We start from the raw sequence: 16,233 nt of genomic DNA, 5'->3' as shown, positions 1-16,233 counted from the left end.
TGCATGTTAAAACACTGAGATTCCATCTTACCCCAGAAAGAATGACTAACAGTAAGAGGTCAGCCAATAACAAATGCTGGAAGGGCTGTGGAGACAAAGGAACCCTTCTCCACTGTTGGTGGGAGTACAGACTGGTACAACCACTATGGAAATCAGTGTGGAGACTCCTTCAAAGGGTAGGATTGGAGATCCCATTCAAGCCAGTTATACCCCTTCTGGGTATTTTTCCAGAAGAACTGAAAACCTCATACCACAGTGAAACATGTACACCCATGTTTACAGCAGCACAATTTGTCATAGCTGAATCCTAGAAACAATCCAGACACTCATCGACTGAAGAATGGTTAAAGAAAATGTGGTATTTTTATACAATGGAGTATTGTTCATCTATAAAACAGGGTAAATTTGAGTCTTTTGTTGGTAAATGGATGCAATTGGAGAAGATACTCTTAAGTGAAATAAATCAGACCTGCATGTGCAAGCATTGTATTGTCTCCTTAGTGTGAGAACCTGAAGGAGAAAAATGGAAACTGAAGGATACAATAGAACTTATTGGGAAAGGGAATGACCTTATTCAAAAGGAAAGAGTTATTGAACTGGGGAGAAAGACAGGAGAGGGCGTGGGGGAAAGAGATTTATCTATGTATGTAAGCAGGATAGTTTGGACAACTGTATTGTGCATTTCTACTGGTCTATGGAAAGGAGCAGATAATACTTAATTTGTTTTGTCTCCTTTTTCCAATTGTTCGTACTTTTGCTCTTAATTTCTAATCCATTTCTTTCTTCTTTTCTTTCTTCTTCAATTTTACATACATATATCTGGTAATATGAAAAACTGGGGCCAGGGAGATAGCTCAGTAGAATAACCACTTGTGCAGGGTCCTGAGTTCAATCCCTGGTACTGCAAAAAAAAAAAAAAAAAAAATTAAAAAAATATGTGTGTATATATATATATATATGAATAATTGGTTGGAGACAATACTACGTATTACAACAAATACTATGAAATTCATATTACTTTGTTAAGTGAAATTCTCTATCACTTGTAATTTTTTTCTGTTCTAATTCTAATTTTTACTCTGAAAAAACTAATTTATGCTAATTTATCACTATCATCATAAAAAATTCTCCAAAAATAGACTATAGATTTAAATGTAAAGCTGTCAAACTTTTAGAAAATTACATTTAAAAAGCTTAGGCAGAGGCCTTGGATATGTTTTCAAAAATTTGACCCACAAAACAAAACAAAAAAATCAATAAATTGGGATTCATGTTACAATCTTTTATTCTCTAAAAGATCCTGCTATAACACAGCATTACAGACTGGGAGAAATCTGCAAACCACATATCTGAAAATTTTCCTATTTCCAATATGTAAGACAGTCCAAAACTCAACACTCGATGACAGACAGCCCGGTGAGAAGATGGGCCGAAGCTGCCCTCGGCCCCACCTACACCCCGCTGTGCTCGGGACACAGCGGGCACCCCCCGGGATGGACGGTGGTGGCCTCTGGACTGGGTCAGATGATTGCACTGGGAAGGCCGATGCTGCCGTGGTCACATGACTGCCAGCTTTTCTCTGGGCCACAGGCTGCTTCTTGTGATTTACGTGTGACTCTGACTCAGCAGGAATGGAGCAGTCATTCATTTCAGCAGAAGCTCCAAGAGGGAAGGAGCAGGCCGGGCTGCACTGCAGAAGCTGCAGCGGGAGTGGGAGTCGGCCGCTCTGGGGAGGGGCCTCTCCGGGTCCAGAGCTCAGAAGTACTTGTGCTTTTAACCCAGGACTTCGATGCCAGAGATGACCCTAAGGGACGCATCGGCAAGAATGTTCTGCGCCCTGCCAATGCCCCCGTCTGTTGAAAAGCTGCTGAAGGTGTTCGAGGGCCTAACAGTCAGCACCTGGCTAAATAACCAGATGCACCAGGTCTGGGCGTAACTCAGGGAGAAAGCACTCACTTAGCGCTGGGACGCCCCGGCTTCGTCTCAGGATGGCATGGCAAACAAACAAGGGGCCAGGCAAGGTGGGGCATGAATGGAGTCCCCGGCACTCAGGAGGCTGAGGCAGGAGGATCACCTCAAGTATGGGGCCAGGCCAGGCCAAATAATAAGTTCAAGGCCAGTCTGGGTTATATAGTGAGGCCCTGTTTCAGAAAGATAAACAAAAAATAAAGACTGTAGGATGCTATGTAAGACCATATTATTACTATTTTTAATGATAATAAAAACATCTGTGCAAAAATGTGGAGGACACATGGGTGACTGTCCTGGAGAGTGGAGCACTGCTCTCATCCTGGCTGAGTGTGGCCCTGTTTCCATGCATTGATAGGCACAGACAGGACCTCTTGTCCCTTCAGTTGGCTTAAAGCAATGCAAATCGGTCCAGCTGAGGTGCGGGTGTTAGTTTTTGAAGCAGGGCCACAGGGCAGTGTGACCCTGTCCCCCATAGCTCCCAGATAAAGCATGTGTGAGCCGAGACAAGGCAGGGTGGAGGGCCGTGCGCCACACTGTCACTGGGGTGAGCCTCGAGATGGAGGCCATGACTTCCTGGGGCATGGACGATTACACATCAGAGCTGAAGCACCAACCCCTGAACAGCACGCGCTGCCTGGACTGTGCCGAGCAGATTACGCCTTCCGCATGTCCCTCTCCCTGCGTGCTGCAGAGGCAATCTCAGGCTCCCGCCTCGCCCAGCCCACGGCGCTCACCTGCTGCCCACTGTTGCCACAGTCACTCATCCTCAGGCCCCTCCTTTTATCAATGAATTAATAAAACCCATGTTTGGCTCTGGGTCAAGGCCTTTGTTCCAGATCGCCATCACCGTGACTGGACTCAGCCCCCTTGGCTCGCCATGACTGCAAAGACGCCTCAGAGTCTTCATCCTCACTGCGGGTTGCACTGGAAGTGGGAGGTTGGTATGAACTCAGTAGCACGCCAATAACTTTTCCATGGTATCACAAATGTGTACTTCGTGGGTCTTGATGAGGACCCGGAAGGGCTTTCTTTACAAAAATATGAATTGTTAATATGGAGAAATTATTAAGTCAACGCTTGCGTGATGTCCAGATGCTGTCTCCTCTAAGAGATGTACTACAAGGCAGAGTTTGGTAGGAAAGCCATCCACCCTCCTCCTGCATTTGATTTCCTGCCCTGGAACCTCGGGTCCAGGACCGAGCTACTGCACAGTGTTGCAGTACCTGTTTGACATCGAGGTTTTTTTGTTTTGTTTTTGTTTGGCACAGGCTCTGCAGGGTCTCACTGCACGGATCGGACTCCTAGTGGTCCTCCTGTTTTCAGCCTCCCAAGTGCTGGGATTGCAGGTGCGTGCCACCATGCCCAGTCTCAATCTAAGTCTCAGCACACCCTGGAGGGCGGGGCCAGCACAACATCCCAGGGATCAAAACACCAGATTGAACCACCAGGCCCTGCGTCTGCCTAAACAGGCACTTTAATCTGCTGAGCTATCTGGCCAGCCCTGTTTGACATTGTTGAGAATCCTGTCATCTTCACTCCTTTCCCACCAGAATAATTAGCAAACTAATCTCCAGAGCCTTGAGAGGAAGTTGTTTTTTGAAAAATCCTACCAAAGGAGAATTCTATCTTTTTGCTTTTTTAGGAAAAGGTAAGAAGGAGCCAGGCCTACAAACAGGCCAAGGGAGTAGAAGAGCTTTTCTCAGCACATACTGAATTTGGCTTCCTCATCATGTAGGACTCCAAGTGGACCCCGAGCAGCAGACATCCCTGAGGTCCTGCCCGTGGCCCACACCAAGGCCAAAGCTAAACAACTGGGAGTGTTAGTGAGAGACAAGTGAGCCTGTGGTTCATGGCCTGTGGAGAGGGGCTGAGGCTTCTGAGGGGAAGGGACACCTTCATGGGCAGCGAGAAGTCGGCCACGGTGGATGGGTGGGAGGAGCGCCTCCAGCTGGGCAGAGTGGGACTGGCCCTATCTGGAGACAGACAGAGAAGGGAAGGGGTACCAGCCTCCAGCCCGCTCTGCTCCACCCACCTCCCCAGTTAGCCCTAACCAATCTGCAGCCCATGGAGAGCCGGGACGTAGGTCAGAGGCCTCTGTATAAGGAGCACCTGGATTGAGTGACATCTTTGTAAGAATGACAAGTGACAGCTACTGGTAACAAGATCTCTCTACCCAGCCACAACACAGAGCAGTGTCCTGCCAGAATGGGGTGTGACATGAACAACCACAGTCCCTCCATCCCTGCCAGCCCAGGGATGGTCAGGGGGTGCCATGGTCACAGATGTCTCGGCCCTGTGTTCAAGGACTCTGCTGCTCATTGGTAGAATATACAGCAAACTGTAGGACCAGGACAGCTGGTCCCAGCCTGAGAGATCTGGAAGCACCGCTCTGAAGGCCTGGGACATGGGAGAGCAGCCCAGAGAACGGCTCCCACCTCAAAAATTTCAATGGCTGTGAATTTCTCATGGCTGCCTAAGCCTCAGAGTGTCCCCACATCACGTGTAATGTTTCCATTTTAAAGAGGAGGCTCCTGGACCCGAAGGCATTCACGCTGGAAAGGGGCCCAGGTGGCCTCATAAATGACTACATACAGATCAAAGGGACTAAGGAAGGATGCAGGACCCCTGCCTCGACCCACAGAAATGTCCCAGGAAAGGAAAGGGGAAGTCTCTTCCTATCTGCCCATGCTCTGTGTTTAAATTTAGCTGAGTCCCGGGAGGGGGAGGGGCCTTGCGCGGGGTGGGGGTGGGGGTGCCCTCCCAAATGCCGTGAGACATTCACAGCCGTTCAAATTTCCAGGAGGAAATGCTGAGGGAGCTGGGCATGAGCCACGCTGTCACAAGGGGATTTCTTTAAAACCTGGGCGGTAGTGGGTCAGCGGTGGTGTGTAGATATTTTCCAGAAGATCCATTTGGCTTTGTCTCTGAACAGCACTGTAGCTCTCTAGGGAGTGGGAAGCCATGTGCATCCCCAGAAGTCCCTGGGGGGTTGTTAAGGGTGGGTGTAAAACCCACTCTCCACACAGGACTCTCAGGGGTCTCTACTTGTGGCTCCGGGGAGGGACCCGCCCATAACACCTGAGTCATCTGAGCCCTGTGTGGTTTAATGTCATTCCTGGAATAGAAAACTGCAGGGGTTTGTGTCTGCGAACCCCAGAGGCCTCGGAGGGGTACACCCCTCCCATCTCTCCACTCTTGGTGGGGTGCATCCCTCCTGTCCCTCCACCCTAACAGGTCATCATGTGACAGCTTCAAAAGTACAAAGAAGAAAGCTAAAGTCACACAGTGACTAATCGTCCCACTTTGAAAGACGCCCTTCCGTTCCTCCTTTTGTACAACTTTGCAGACCATTTTTAAGTAATGACCAGGCATATGTGCTGCTCTGGACCCACTTCCTTGCCTTAAATTGCATCACGCACAGCGCCCTTGTCTTCCTGGGACATCACCTTCGGTGTATCTAGCGCTGCTCACTCGGGGCCGCAGAGCACGGGAATTGAAGGGCGAGATGCCCAGCCTTGAAATCCTGGCCAGATGACCCCGGGCAAAGAGCTTCTGTTTCCTCATCTGTAAAGTGGAGTTACAACTCCCCCGCCTTGGACAGTGGCTGCCATAAGCCTTTCTGGAGTGATTCGTTACACAGCACAGCTAACCAGAACACAACTCATTTTTCTAATCAGGGCCTCTGTTTACAGGAAAATCATGATAGTATCCTGTAATCTGGGGCTCCTGGATGTGCTTCTGGCCTGAGCTCTGCCCATATTCCAGGCAAAACTGTTCCATAGGTGCCTGCCAGCCCGGGAAGAGATAGGATCTCAGGAACTTAAACGGCTCTTGTCAAGGGTCTCCATTGTTATTTCTGTCACTAATGAACTCAGTAGGAACCAAAAGCTGATGCTGAAATTCTCTGGCTCATCCACTTCAGCACCTTAAGGAATCATGGAGTTTGGAGACCTGAAAGGACCCTAAGGAGTACCAAAGAAACCCAGCTATCTCACAGATGGGGAAGGGTCCTTGTACTTGCTGGGACTGAAAAAGGCAAGCCCTGGCTAAGGAAATGTCACCTCTCCAGGCCAACCTGAGCCTACTGTTACTGAATGGGTATCTCTAGGGCTTCTTCTGGTCCTCAGTGTCCTGAACAGGGAATTGGACAAAACTTGCAAAAGAGGCAGTGTGGTATAGTTTTATTGAAGGCAGAAAAAAATGTATCCCCTACAGGGAGAGGGTTGGCTATTGAAAAGGCTCATGGGAACCCAGGGATAAAGGGAAAGAGGAAAAGGGTGAGGGATTTTGCATACCCAGGACCTCTGACTTGGCCTCCACATTCCCCAAATAGAGCACTGGGACGATGGTCCTATTAAAAACTCAACTAGCCTCTTTCTAGATGTAAATGAAGAATAAGAAACTGTGTTTGGATTGGTTGTGCATGCTCAAATATAAATGGAGGATTGGGAATGGGGCCTTCTGATTGGTCCTGTGAACTGGGCCACATTCAAATAAACAGCTAAGAATATGCTTTCTGATTGATCCCTATACAGTGCTCAGGAGCTGAGAACCTGGAGTCCTTTTGGGTAAAGTGTTCTTGGCTTGGCTTGGCCTCTACAACATTCCACCTGGCTCGTTGTCAGGTTTGTCCAAGCCCTAATCTCCTCCCTCACGCTGATAGTTGGAGAGACCTAGTGAGCGCCCTGACACATAAACAGTCACTAAAAACAAAAGACAAAACAAAATTAAGCCACAGAAACAGTATTGTTTTCCCTTTCTCTGACAGTGGGAAGTCGCCTGGGAGGCGCCTGTGCTTTCCAACCTGCTTGCGAGCCGTGGAAGATGTGGAAGTCTCAGCAGGTCTGAAAGCCTCTCTCCCTCAAATCCTGCAAAAAAGAAGTTGATGGTTTTTGTTTTAAAGAAAACAAGCAAAAGCCTCCCTGAAGTTCTTGGGAACAAACATTACACCACACAGCACTCTGCAATGTGCCACCAAAGGCAGAATCAGAGGATTCCCGTATTACCTCGTGACCTTACCCCCAGCCCTGACATAGCGTGGATGGGGATGGGGACCTGCAGGGTGACAGGAACTGGAAGCTGAGCAGGCAGATTCTGAGCAGCGTTACTTAAACCCCCAACTTTAAGGAAGTAGAGGGGTGAAACTCCTCTCCTGCAGCATATCAAGAAGGACACAAGCTCAACGCAAGTGTGAAGAAGAGTGGCCTCGCCCCACCTCTGCCCCCCTGCTGGTACCTCAACAGATCTAATAACATAGTTTTCAATCATCAAAGCATGGGACCCATACAATTTTATATCTTTTGCCTCTGAATATTCCACCAGATACCATTTCCATTCCCTACCATTAAAAATCACCGTAAACATCACTTTTAAGAACCAGGTAGTCTGTGTCACTGATGTTGTCATTTCTTAGTTCCTTGTGGCTATTTCCCTAGTTTTTCAATTATATAAATAATACATCGAGAACAACCTTGCATCCTGACTCTATTTTCCCAAGTTATAATTCTCTTTGAGTCCTCCCTTGGAAGCACCCAAAATTAACTTGGCAGATCTCGATGTGTGAGGTGGACTAATGGTGCGCAGCTTGTAGCCCCCAGCTGAACCGACTCGGTGCATGGGTGCTGGGTGTGGAGGGTCCACCTGAGGATTGCTGCCAACAACACAGAAGCAGAGCTGGAGGGGAAGATGGGGGACTACTGATCCTCCCGGAGAAGCTTGTCCCCCTGGATTTTCTGACATGAACCCAGCTCCCGTCATCATCGGAGCAGCTCAGGACCTCACCATGGCTGAGGACGGCTGTGCTTTTTTTCAGGGGCGCTCTGGTCCTGCCTTGAGCATTGTTTCCCGGCTCCAGTCCAGATCCCTCAGTCGTGAGCACAGATCCTTCGCCCCTCTGGCATAGACCTTCAAGCTTCCACCACTGGCCGTTGGGCCTTCCCAGCGCAGGTCCTTGATACAAACTTGCATTAAACATTGTGGTGGGCTCTAGCTCCCCAGCTGGACTGGTGGAGGACACTGCCACGCGCTTTCGGTCTTCAGCTGGACTTGTTCGAGACACCGTTGGGTCCAAGCCCTGGATTCTTTGGGTCTCCAGTGTGAGGACAGCACTCCTGCCCTCCTCTGAATTTGCTGACTTTTTGTGTAAATATTATCAAATAATCCTATAAATTATGTGTCCTGTATTCAATCTATTCCCTTGCAAACTCTACAACATGGGAAGAGAATGGTTATGTTGGTACCAAAGTGGGGGTTAATGAGGTGGTGAAATGGAAATATTACAGTGTATTATATATTACATAACGTCATCTAACATAACATTCTATTACATGGTATGATAGTATATAATGTATAATGTTAATATATCCATAGAATATTATTCTTACTCATAGACATGGAAAGTTGGAGGATATTTAGATTATTTAATTATTTTCTTGATTATCCATGAGGAATATCACTTTGTAACCATCCTCATTTAAAAGAAAATATTCAATAATGACCCACTTGTGGTCTAAAATCATAGCCATGTGTGCCAACCCTCTCCATGGAAAACTTTTTGAAGCAACATGAAAGAATGACAGAGTTGAAAAGATTCCTGACAGAGAGCTCTGTCCCTGGGAAGGAAGGCAGAGGCCCAAAGTTGATGGTGGATTCTCTCCTGACCCGGAAGTGGAACAGGGGAGGCCCAGACACAAAGCACTGTGGGGCTGCAGGAGACGAGGAGTCACCGCACAGGGCAAATGTGGGGCTCCCACATGGTCCTTCCCAAAAGAAAATGGTCACTGATATGGCAGAAGAAGCTGTGGAAAGCCCCAGCTCCCACCCTACCTATCTCCACTCCTGTGGGCAGGAAGTGGCAGCTTTCACTCGAAGTGAAACTGGAAAAACAGTGTGTAAAAAATAAAAGTGGACTGGAAGGGACCAGGTGAGTAGACACAGCAGATGGGCCTGGAGGAGGCGTGAGGGAAAGAAAATGAATAAAAACGCTACAGTGTGAGGTAAGGGCGCAGAGAAGCCCTGCCTTGAATGGCTGAAAGTGAAACCCAGGCATCCACAGGCCGACTCCCAGCGCGACCCCAGCCCAGGACCTCAATTCCAGAGTGGGGCCTGGCACAGGCAGGGACAAGCTGCCCCAGTCAGCATTCACTCAGCAAAAGAAAAGGATCCGATGAGTAGACACAGCAGATGGGCCTGGAGGAGGCGTGAGGGAAAGATGATGAATAAAAACGCTAAACTCTGATGATGCAACCGTAGAACAAAACCAGTCTTCCACCAAATGAGCAGATGAAAAACAAGACGGTGATTGTTTTAAATTCCCTTTAAACATGTTCACTTTTTAATTAACCTAACAAATAGAATGCCTGTGATTAGAAAGCAAACTTCAAACAAAAAAAATGACTCCCTTACAAAGTCAAGAAGATCTTGCGAAATACAGAGTGAAAATGACCAAACAAAACAGATGACTGAAGAAATATGCAAAAAGGGCCAGCTCGGGGAGGCCAGGGTTTAGGTAACAGGAAGAAATGATCCGAGCAATAGTTAAAACAAATCTTCCCCGAACTATAAAAAAGCACAAGTTTCAGCACGAAAGACCCCGAGTACCAAGCACAGGGAGTGAGGCGCGACCCTCAGAAACGTCCTCAGAGCCCTGACAGGAGCCACGAGGCAGGCTGGGAGCTGCAGAGTGTTTCCTTTCTCCGTAATAGCAAGAATTCTGAGCAGCAGAGCTGGGCCTCACCGAACCCTGGATCCAGACACGAGGAAGGGAAAAGGCTGCTGCGGAAGCTTCCCCAGAGGGCCCACTTCCACTTATTTCCTTCCGAAAACAAAATTACTCCCCAAGAAGGAGGAAGGCATGAGAATTTAAAAAACAGAAAGAGACAAGCAAACAAAACACAGTTCAACCAGGCTGGAAGTCAAGAGGAAATCTAGGGCAGACGTGCACCTGGCCCGGCACAGGCGAGTGTACTCTGGCGCCCTTGGAGAGCTGCTTGACTGAAGAGCCAGAAAGTTTTGGGAGGGATATAAAGAGGGGATTTTCTATCATCAGTCATTAAAAATTCCAGTCAGGCATGCTAGTGCACGCCTATAGTCCCAGGACTCAGGAGGCTGAGACAGGAGTCTCAGAGACAGGAGGCTAAGAACTCACCACGAGTTCAAGGCCAGCCTGGATGACCTAGGGAGGCCCTGTCTCAAAAAGAAAAACAAACAAACAAAAAACTTTAGAAGATACTAAGCTTTAAGTGTGTGTGTGTGTGTGTGTGTGTGTGTGTGTGTACGCGTGTGTAACGGACAGGAGTTGTCATTGAGTTCTCCAACCCTGATCAGGGCTGATGAACTTGAGTTTCTGGTGTGACCCTCACCACTGAGCTCCTGTTACCCGGGCAACCCCAGCTGCAGGGATGGAGGAGCCTGGGTTCTAGTTTCTGTTGCTGAGCAGCTGAGCAAGATTTCTGATTGCAATCTGAAGCCGGGATATGATGCGGATCATGGGTTTCTGTAGCAGCACTGGGTGTTCAACCCCAACAGAAAGCAAACTCTGTGTAATTTAAACTCAACATCCAGGGCCGGTCAGACAGCCCAGCAGACTAAAGTGCCTGCTTAGCAGAGTGGAGCAGCCGGGGTCCAATCTGCATGCCTGTAATTCCAGCACTTAGAAGGTAGAAAACAGGAGGATCACTATGAGTCCAATCTACATAGTGAGACCCTGTACTAAATACATAAAAATAAACAAATAAATAAATAAAAACTTGACATCCTCACAGACGAGGCGAAAACCCACCCTGCAGCCACCGGAGATGCTTCAGCGCTTGAGGAAGCCGGTACTCACTGGGGCTGGGGCAGGTCGCCCTGCGGGCTTGCAGACAATCCCAGAAGTGTGTTGAAAGCAGTCACCACAGCAGAAACTGCTGCATCAGACTGAGAGGCAGCCCCTATGAGGGGGCCTCACCACCCCACCACAAGCAGCCCCCAGCGACCAAGTCCCACCCCTGCAACGCTGAACCATCTGCTCGGGTCTCAGTGCTGGCTGTGAGCACCTGAAGCGAGGCTCCAAGGGTGGGGGCTATTAACAAAACACAGAGGTCCCCAACCCACAAAGCATGTCTCCAGGAAAGATGGCGCAATTCTTTGATCGCCTTCAGCATTTGCAATAGGGGTTTACATTTTGAAGATGAAGTCGGTAACTAAGAAATCACCATGAGTCATTAGCACCCTTGCGAAGCTGAGCCTACTTCTTCCTTCTCTGCATACTGGCTGGAGGGAGGTGGCTGCTAAGGTCATGCCCCAGGGGCAGGTGGCTCGGACACCTAGGGGCAAGATAGGGAGACGGGACCGACTTGCTGATTGCCCACAATTGCCCATTCCCCAACTCTGGGGCTGGGGCAGACGATCCCAGAAGTGTGTTGAAAGCAGTCACCGCAGCAGAAACTGCTGCACCAGACTGAGAGGCGGCCACCTCCCTCCAGCCAGTATGCAGAGAAGGAAGAAGCTAGGCTCAGCTATGCGTTGCTGGGGCAACCAGTAAGCTGTGGCTCGGCATCAGGTGCGAGCGGGGTCCCCAAGCCTGGCAGGAGCATCATGAGAAAACTGATAGACCTGCAGACACGCTGCACCCTTGTTGAACTTGCAGGGACACGTTTAGGCCGTAAAGGGTGAGCGGCGCACGCGAGCAGTGCACGTGAGCGGTGCACGTGAGCGGTGCACGTGAGCGTAGGTGCATTTCTCTCGTGTGAGACGCCCCAACACAAGCAGAGCAAAATCAAATACAAGACACTAGGAACAGGGAGACCGTTCCTTTTGCAAAAGGGAAAGGAGCCAAGAGATGGAGGGGGAGGGAGGGAGAGCAGGGGAAGGGAAGGTGTGGGAAAGAACAGATGCACCTGCCCACGAGGAGGGCAGTCATTACGTCCTGCAAACGTGGACTCGTTAGAAAAAGAACTGGAAAAAGTAAAAAAGAGAAATGCTGGCATACAAGACCTAGGATGGGGCTGGAGAGATGGCTCAGTGGTCTAAAGCACCTACTTGGAACAAGCTCGGCAAAGCACAGGGACCTCGGTTTGATCCCCCAGCACCACATGCCAGCCAGCCGCGCCCCCTGGTGGGCTGAGCTGGCCACATACACACACACACACACACACACACACACACACACACACGTACACACAATAAATAAATGTAAAAAAAAAATTAAAAAAAAAAAAAGACCTAGGATGTTCACACATCTGCTTGATTTAAGACATAGGAGCGCCACGGCGCTGGGGGGCAGGGTTGCGGGTGACACTACTAAAGCCGTCAAGGGGAGGCAGAACCCTGCCACAGGGAATGGCTGCCTCTTCCTCCTCCTCCTCAGCTGGAGGCGTCAGTGGAAGCTCCGTTTCTGGATCTGGATTCAGTGTCTCGGACCTTGCCCCACCACGGAAAGCCCTTTTCAACTACCCTAAAGGGGCTGGGGAGATGCCTGAAGATGGCTCTGAAAGATGGTCATCCACGCTCAGGCAGGTGAAGCACGATCAACAAGTTGCTCGGATGGAAAAACTAGCTGCTTTGGTAGAAGAGCTGGAGGCTGATGAGTGGCGATTTAAACCCATCGAGCAGCTGCTGGGGTTCACACCCTCTGCAAGATGATGTCACCCGATGGTCACTGCTGGGACACAGCCAGAGCAGAGCTGACGAGGCAGCCAGAGACTCCCTCTTGCATTGCTGAACTGCTGATTTATCTCCATACTTGGACTCTGTATCTGTCCACAGGCAACAAATACTTAAATGTGTGATTTTGCAGAGTTTTTATTTCTCTGAAGAAGTATTGGGCACCATATTAAGATAGTTGGTGTTACAAAATTAGGTAATTTCGATTTAAAAGATATTTATTGGGCTGGGTATGTAACTCAGTAATAGAGCGCTTGCTGGGCATGCTTTAAGGCTCTGGCTTCAATGTCTAGCACCATTTAAAAAAAAAAAATTGTGGGGACCAGGGAGATGGCTCAGTGGAATAAGCGCTTCCCTGGCAACGCAAAGGCCTGAGTTCAATCCCCGGTTCCGCAAAAAAAAAAAAAAAAAAAAAAAATTGTGTGTATTTGTGTGTCCTTTGAGACAAGGTTCACTTTGTAGTTCAGGCTGGCCTTGAACTCACTGCATTCTGCCTCAGCTTCCAGAGTGCTGGGATTGCACACATGCAGCGCCACAGCCAGCCAAAACAAACTCATTGACACAGTTTTTACAAGCTAAGTAGGATACCTGGCACCAGGACTGACTGGCCAGTTGGGCTGTGTTCTGTTATTTTTACAGTGCCTGGGAATTTTCACCAGTCAAGTCCAAGGTCAGGATCTATAGTTACACATTTTTGACCTAACATTTCTTTTTACACACGAACATGATTTCAACTCAGAACCTGTCCAAATGAAGAATTTTAAAATGTTTATTTTGTTCCCCATTTTTAGATATCTAATTCTATAGATTCTTTTTCTAACCTCTTCAAGTTCTGCCAAATGCTGGCCAAAAAACCCTGCATTTTGAACAATGTATGTTGCGACAGCTGTAAAATAAAGCAGTGAGCAAAATCCTTTTATACAGAAAAAATAAATAAATAAAATAAAATAAAATTTAAGACATAGGCGCCAGGGAGATAGCTCAGCAGCATAAGCACCTGCCTGGCTAGCACACAGTCTTGAGTTCAATCCCTGGTATGTATAAATAAAGTCTTTACTGTAAAAAAATAATAAATAAAATAAAATTGAGGACTTGACCCTTGACCTCGTGCCTGATCCCACAGCACCCTGCTCTAGAAGGGTGAGGAAACCCAGGGTAACTCCCAGAAGGGAGGGTTAAGATAAGGTTGGGGATTTGCCCAAGGTCCCAAGAAAGTCAAGGGGAAGACTCAGGCCAAAAACCAGCTTTCCCTGAATTCCAAGCTCCCTGCTAGGGTAGGGGGTTCCCAGCTGCATCTGAGCAGTAGTGCATCAAGAACAGTGTCCCCGGCTGTCACCCTTAGGAGCTACATCCGTGCTTGCCCCCACCCAGGCCCTCTGGAGGTACAGTGTGCTGCAGGTGATTCTCTCTGTACCAGAACCTGTGAACCACGTAGGCAATAAAGTCTGAGCTGCAGAAGGGGTATCTGTGACAGCCACTCTTGGAAACCCAGCCTAGAAACGCCTGTGTTTCAAAACAGAAGACCACAGCTTCCGGGAAAGACAGGTTTCAAAATGACTCCAAACCCCGCACTTGCCTCCTCTGGGGTAAACGTCACTGCCCACCATGACTCAGGGGTCAGAACATGGAAGGGGCAGAGGCAGTCAAGGCGGGGGGAACCTTCTGGAAAGTCACGCCTGCGTTCAGGGAAGGGTGGCAAGCTTCGGGGCAATCCCTGACCAGCCTCGCTTCCCCAGGGACCCCATGTGAGGATCAAATTCATCTGGGTGTGTTGGTGGACTCCTGTCGTCCAGGCAGCAAGACGCTGAGGCAGGAGGATGGCGAGCTGGAACCCACCATGGGCAACTCAGCAACTAAATAAGTCCCTGTCTAAAAACAAAAAGGGCTGGAAGTATAGCTCAGTGTAAGAGCCCTGGGTTCAATCCCCAGTACCACCACAGCCCTCAGAAAAGAATCAGGTTCAGCTACAAATAACAGGAAGATAAGAGTAGTCCCTGGGGCTGACGCCTCTCACTCTGCCCTGCACACACAGTGCACAGCGGCGGGACCTTTAACAAGTTCCTGCAGGAAGCCGGACTGGTGGCGCCCAAGCACAAGCAAGGAGCGGGGTCGAGCAGGGCAGCAGTTCATTTGCTCCTCTCTTTGCTGCAGGAAACCTGGCCTCTGACCCTGGGCTCCATGGAGAGCCATCCAGAAGCCTGCCTGCTCTGTCCTCCTCTGTCACATGGCCACCAGCCTCAGAGCCACCTTGTGGCCACCATGGCTCCTAGACACCAAGTCCACCCATCCGAACTCCAGCCCAGCAGCAGAGGGACCAATCCTGGCTCCACCAGCCAAGGCAGCTCCCAGAAAGAGTGTTCTTATGTCCCTGAGCCTCCTGCTTTGTCACTCTGCGCTAAAAGTTGCAAAGAGACCAAGAAATGTTGGGTTGACTCTGACAGCTCAGCACATCAGAGCCTTCTAAAGAAGAGCTGGGAAATGGGCAGCTGTGGGCTGTCAGCGTGTCAGCCCCGTCTCCCTATTCTGCCCCTAGGTTTCCGAGCCACCTGCCCCTGGGATGTGACCTTAGCAGCCACCTCCCTCCAGCCAGTATGCACAGAAGGAAGAAGCTTAGGCTCAGCTATGCGTTGCCTGGGCAACCAGGATGCTGTGGTTTGGCATCAGTGAGCACAGCTGGAAAAGCACAATCAGTGGGCAGGGAGAGGTGGGCCGGCTGGGCCCCTGGCCCCTTCTGACAGCTTCAGGCAGAGATCAAGAAGACAGACCACACACAAACCCGTGGACGCTGGCCCTGGTCTTGCACCCAAGACCAAGACTCATCTCGTACTCCAAGTCCGGGGGCCTCCTCTGCCAGGTCCCTGATCTTCGATCCTTCCTTCCCGGGCAGAGCCTGGCCAGTGCCCCCAGAGGCTTGAGCCCCAGTGGGGTCGTGCTCTCAACTCACGGGCTAAGTCTGCCACCGGGTCCTCGTGGCTCCCGTACTTTACTTTCTCCTACACTGGTACCCCTGTTAGGTGAAACCACAGGCACACCATGGCCATCAAAGTCCCTCGCCAGGCAATTCAGTGAGTGGGCACAGGAAGCTCTTGCTTGTCAGTAGCAGGACGAAAGGTGGCAGGTGGGTGACCCAGCAGGGGGTCAGGTTGGTGGGGCGACAAACCCCTTCTGCTGGTGTCCCCAGAGGTTCATCACTTTGTGTGGTGCCCAGGAGTGGCACAGATTGTCAGACAGGCACGACTGGCATGCTCCCCTGCTTGTCTAGGGACGGTGATCTGTGCACGGGCAAGGCTCTCGCTTCCGTGCCCGAGGTGCTGCGTACCCCTTCCCGGTCAAAGCTGTCCCTCCTCAGCCCTGCTGGAGAAGTGCTCAACTGCCCTCCATGCAAAGGAGCCTGAGCACAGGCAGGGCCCAGAGCAACCTTCCGGGGGGCCCTGCTGTAGGGGGCCCTGCTGTAGGGGGCCCTGCTGTAGGGGGGCCTGCTGTAGGGGGGCCTGCTGTAGGGGGCCCTGCTGTAGGGCTGTAGGGGGGCCTGCTGTAGGGGGCCCTGCTGTAGGGGGGCCCTGCTGTAGGGGGGCCCTGCTGTAGGGGGGCCTGCTGTAGGGGGGCCTGCTGTAGGGG

At 50.0% G+C, this 16,233-nt stretch overlaps 1 pseudogene; it reads left to right on the top strand.

The window, feature by feature from the left end:
• Window positions 1-12,225: 12,225 nt before the first annotated feature.
• Window positions 12,226-12,653, top strand: LOC101574570 (annotated as a pseudogene).
• The last annotated feature ends 3,580 nt before the right edge of the window (window positions 12,654-16,233 follow it).

The sequence above is a fragment of the Octodon degus genome, unplaced genomic scaffold (assembly GCF_000260255.1).
Source record: "Octodon degus isolate 3935 unplaced genomic scaffold, OctDeg1.0 scaffold00126, whole genome shotgun sequence".
Classification (NCBI taxonomy): Eukaryota; Metazoa; Chordata; class Mammalia; order Rodentia; family Octodontidae; genus Octodon; species Octodon degus.
The sequence above is the reverse complement of the archived record's forward strand: the minus strand, read 5'-3'. Positions and strand labels throughout refer to the sequence as shown.